Below are 6000 nucleotides of genomic sequence, written 5' to 3'. Positions count from 1 at the left end.
CCCCAGCCTGAAATGAAACAAATCAACCAAGAACCACAAATAAAAAAAAAAACTGAATCATGTAATGGGTAAAATCGGAGCCAGTGTTTTTTGTCAAGAAGTGTTGTGCAGATTCTGTATCCGAAATAAATCTAACAGAATAATTGATTGGTCTGTATATTTGATTCAGAGTTAGTGTTAAAAAAGCCGAAGAAAAACATTTACAGTGGCCACTGAAATGTTTTAAACAATTATAATTCCAAGTATTCATTTAGGTGATTAGTGAACATGCAATTAGTGAAATGATTTAATTTTTTCATGCACTATTATCATGCTATTAGTTACACCATATTAATTAAACATGAAAATGTAAAATAAGTGGAATTATAATTAACATTGAAGCGAAAGATTATACTAGAAAATTTATAAAAGTAAGTGTTTAAATTAATAATAACAGATCTAAAGATTTTCGACTGACTACAAAGCTATTAATGTAGAAACAATAAAAATGCTTTGGGCAGGCTATCAATAATAACTAGAAAAGATCTCCTACCCTTGGACGAATTTGAAATGAAACCATCCCGACAAGTTTCTCAGTAACCAGCGTACGCTTACAAAGTACAGCATACAACCTGTTCAACCGTTTTCTTCTTCTAATCAATGTCAATCTTTTACCTAAATACAACCTCCATTTAAGACTAAAACGAAGATTAATTAATAAAAATATAAAGCCAGGAAATATACTATATCAGTGCCAAAAGAAAAAAAGCCACTTAAATGCACCAATAAAGCTAAGTGTAAAAAAAAATGTACAAGTGAAATTTAAATATATACCAATACTTCAAGAGCACTTCAACAGTCTGCAAAACAAAATTGAAGTGTTCACGTAAATTAGTTAAAGTTGCATACTTATTAGATGACGTGCACTGAAATTACTATAATAGTCAGTATGTAACTAAATAAACTGTTCCAAACAATTTCCTTAAATACTACTTATCAACTACTTTGAGATCCACTACTGAGGTTCCAAAGATATGGTTTTCTTCTGAGCTGAAGGACGGAAACTTCACTAAGTTGAAACTAAGCTACCTTCAAAACTAATTAAATCAGGTACCCATTGAAATACCTGAGATATGGTTTCTTCTGATTTGGCAGGGGCATACTGTCCTACTTACAACTAAGCTTAACCTAACTTACAAACTAGAAACTTTAGCCATCCATTGAAATTCTGAAATTCCTAATATACGGTTTTTTTCTTATATGGCAGAGTCACACTTGCCCAACTTACTACAAAGCTTAACCTAACTTACAAACTAGAAATTTTAGTCATCCATTGAAATTTCTTTGATATGATTTCTTCTTATATGGCATAGTCACACTTGCCCAACTTACTACTAAGCTTAACCAAACTTACAAACTAGATATTTTAGTCATCCATTGAAATTCCTTTGATATGGTTTCTTCTTATATGGGAGAGGCTCATCTGCCCAACTTACACCTAAGCTTAACCTAACTTACAAACTAGATACTTTAGCCATCCATTGAAATTCTGAAATTCCTAATATACGGTTTTTTTCTTATATGGCAGGGGCCACATTGCCCAACTTACAACTATGCTTAACCTAACCTACAACCTAGATACTTTAGCCATCCATTGAAATTCGTAATAAATGGTTTCTTCTTATATAGCAGAAGCTCACTTGCCCAACTTACAACTAAGCTTAATCTAACATATGAACTAGAAATTTTAGTCATCCATTGAAATTTCTTTGATATGATTTCTTCTTATATGGCAGAGTCACACTTGCCCAACTTACTACTAAGCTTAACCTAACTTACAAACTAGATATTTTAGTCATCCATTGAAATTCCTTTGATATGGTTTCTTCTTATATGGGAGAGGCTCATCTGCCGAACTTACAACTAAGCTTAACCTAACTTATAAACCAGATACTTTAGCCATCCATTGAAATTCCTGAGATAGGGTTTCTTCTTATATGGCAGGGGCTCGCTTGCCCAACTTACAACTAAGCTTAACCTAATTTACAAACTAGATACTTTAGCCATCCATTGAAATTTCTTTGATATGATTTCTTCTTAAAAGGCAGGGGCCACCTTGCCCAACTTATAAGTAAGCTTACCCTAACTTATAAACTAGATAATTTAGCCATCCATTGAAATTCTTAAGATGTGGTTTCTTCTTATATGGCAGCGGCTCATTTGCCCAACTTACAACTAAGCTTAACCTAACTTATAAACTAGATAATTTAGTCATCCATTGAAAATCGGTTGATATGGTTTCTTCTTATATGGCAAGGGCTCACTTGCCCAACTTACAACTAAGGTTAACCTAACTTACAAACTAGACACTTTAGCCATCCATTGAAATTCCTAATATATGGTTTCTTCTTATAAGGCAGGGGCCACCTTGCCCAACTTACAACTAAGCTTAATCTAACTTATAAAGTAGATAATTTTATCATCCATTGAAATTCCTTTGATATTGTTTCTTCTTATATGGCAGGGCCACCTTGCCCAACTTATAACTAAGCTTAACCTAACTTACAAACTAGATACTTTAGTCATCCATTGAAATTCCTTTGATATGGTTTCTTTTTATATGGCAGAGTCACACTGCCCAACTTACTACAAAGCTTAACCTAACTTATAAACTAGATAATTAAGTCATCTATTGAATTTTCTTTGATATGGTATAGCAGGGGTACACCTGCCCAATTTACAACTAAGCTTAACCTAACTTATAAACTAGAAATTTAGCTATCTATTGAAATTCTTAAAATAGTTTCCTCTTATATGGCAGAGGCTCGCTTGCCCATATTACAACAAAGCTTAACCTAACTTAAAAACTAGATAATTTAGTCATCCATTGAAAATCGGTTGATATGGTTTCTTCTTATATGGCAAGGGCTCACTTGCCCAACTTACAACCAAGGTTAACCTAACTTACAAACTAGATACTTTAGGCATCCATTGAAATTCCTAATATATGGTTTCTTCTTATAAGGCAGGGGCCACCTTGCCCAACTTATAAGTAAGCTTAACCTAACTTATAAATTAGATAATTTAGTCATCCATTGAAATTCCTTTGATATGGTTTCTTCTCATATGGCAGGGGCTCACTTGCCCAACTTACAACTAAGCTTAACCTAACTTATAAACTAGATATTTTAGCTATCCTTTGAAATTCCTGAGATATGGTTTCTTTTGATTTGGTAGGGGCATACTACCCAACTTACAACTAAGCTTAACCTAACTCACAAACTAGATACTTTAGCCTTCTATTGAAATTCCTAACATATGGTTTCTTCTTATATGGCAGGGGCCACCTTGCCCAACTTACAACTAAGCTTAATCTAACTTATAAAGTAGATACTTTAGCCATCCATTGAAATTCCTTTGATATGGTTTCTTCTTATATAGCAGGGGCTCATTTGCCCAACTTACAACTAAGCGTAACATAACTTACAAACTAGATACTTTAGCCATCCATTGAAATTCTGAAATTCCTAATATACGGTTTTTTTCTTATATGGCAGGGGCCACCTTGCCCAACTTACAACTATGCTTAACCTAACTTACAACCTAGATACTTTAGCCATCCATTGAAATTCGTAATATATGGTTTCTTCTTATATAGCAGAAGCTCACTTGCCCAACTTACAACTAAGCTTAATCTAACATATAAACTAGAAATTTTAGTCATCCATTGAAATTTCTTTGATATGATTTCTTCTTATATGGCAGAGTCACACTTGCCTAACTTACTACTAAGCTTAACCTAACTTACAAACTAGATATTTTAGTCATCCATTGAAATTCCTTTGATATGGTTTCTTTTTATATGGGAGAGGCTCATCTGCCGAACTTACAACTAAGCTTAACCTAACTTATAAACTAGATACTTTAGCCATCCATTGAAATTCCTGAGATAGGGTTTCTTCTTATATGGCAGGGGCTCGCTTGCCCAACTTACAACTAAGCTTAACCTAATTTACAAACTAGATACTTTAGCCATCCATTGAAATTCCTAATGTATGGTTTCTTTTTATCTGGCAGGGTCCACCTTGCCCAACTTATAAGTAAGCTTACCCTAACTTATAAACTAGATAATTTAGCCATCCATTGAAATTCTTAAGATATGGTTTCTTTTTATATGGCAGCGGCTCATTTGCCCAACTTACAACTAAGCTTAACCTAACTTATAAACTAGATAATTTAGTCATCCATTGAAAATCGGTTGATATGGTTTCTTCTTATATGGCAAGGGCTCACTTGCCCAACTTACAACTAAGGTTAACCTAACTTACAAACTAGATACTTTAGCCAACCATTGAAATTCCTAATATATGGTTTCTTCTTATAAGGCAGGGGCCACCTTGCCCAACTTACAACTAAGCTTAATCTAACTTATAAAGTAGATAATTTTATCATCCATTGAAATTCCTTTGATATTGTTTCTTCTTATATGGCAGGGCCACCTTGCCCAACTTATAACTAAGCTCAACCTAACTTACAAACTAGATACTTTAGTCATCCATTGAAATTCCTAATATATGGTTTCTTTTTATATGGCAGAGTCACACTTGCCCAACTTACTACAAAGCTTAGCCTAACTTATAAACTAGATAATTAAGTCATCTATTGAATTTTCTTTGATATGGTATAGCAGGGGCACACCTGCCCAATTTACAGAAGGCTTAATCTAACTTATAAACTAGATAATTTAGTCATCCATTGAAATTCCTAAGATATAGTTTCTTCTGATCGGACTGGTGGGTAAGTGGGCTTACAAAAAGATACAGACTTGAAGAAAACAAAGTCTGCAAAACTAACAAAGAAAACGATATTCAAGAATGAACAAGAAGACGATTAACAACTGAAACCTCAGCCTGAAATTATCGAAATCAAGCGAGAAACTAAAGATTTTAAAACAATGAAACGTGTAATGTATAAAATCGGAGCCAGTGTTTTTTGTCACGAAGTGTTTTGCAGAATCTGTATCTGAGATAAAACTAACACAATAATTAATTAGTCGGTATATTTGATTCACATTTAGTCTTAAAAAACCGAGTAAAAACATTGTTAGTGGCCACTAAAATGTTTTAAATAATTATAATTCCAAGTATTCATTTAGTTGAGTAGTGAACATGCAATTAGTGAAATGATTTAATTTTTTCATGCATTATTATCATGCTATTAGTTACACCATATTAATTAAATATGAAAATGTAAAATAAGTGGAATTATAATTAATATTGAAGCGAAAGATTATACTAGAAAATTTGTAAAAATAAGTGTTAATTGAAGGTACATTTGAGCTTTGAAATGTGTACTGTCTCTGTTAGCCTACTCCCGGGAGTAGTTGCCCAGGGAGCACCTCGAGGAGGTAGAGATCAGATTTCGCTCCCCAAAAATTACCTACCGATTATCGCAATAACTATGTAACTATAAGGTTAAGGATTATCTTTCCTTATTAATGCATTGTACAAACTTAAAATCTAGATATTGTTATCAATAATTGAAAACGTTTTAAGATTTGCTGTATCGACGTGTAATGGAAGAATTATTATAATAAAATTTCTCATAAACCTTGAATAATATTTTAATTTCCTTCAGTCTAGTATATTATATTTAAGAACATAAGAAATCTTTTTAGGGAAACGAAATGCCCTCCAATTGTTTTAAATAGAAATTGATGGATCTTTCCAAAGCTTAAAAAAATTTTAATGAAGTAATTGACTAGTCCATTACTCATAAGAATCATATCAATTCACTTAGTGTATTTTAAATCAAAGATATTTATATCTTTCTTTTTATTCAATGCTTAACTCAAAAGTGAAGGTTGCCTTTCTTATTGTGCGCTTTAAAATGATTTCAAAATCCAATCAATTGTAGATTGTAGCATGTTTCATTTGAATTCTTAATTGATTTCATTAATTAATTTTATTTTAAACAATTTGAATTTCTATTATAAATTTTAAATTTGCAGTTCTTATTGAA

Source organism: Rhodnius prolixus, unplaced genomic scaffold, assembly GCF_049639745.1.
Source record: "Rhodnius prolixus isolate KJV_2025 unplaced genomic scaffold, Rpr scaffold_21, whole genome shotgun sequence".
NCBI classification, from domain to species: domain Eukaryota; kingdom Metazoa; phylum Arthropoda; class Insecta; order Hemiptera; family Reduviidae; genus Rhodnius; species Rhodnius prolixus.
The sequence above is the reverse complement of the archived record's forward strand: the minus strand, read 5'-3'. Positions refer to the sequence as shown.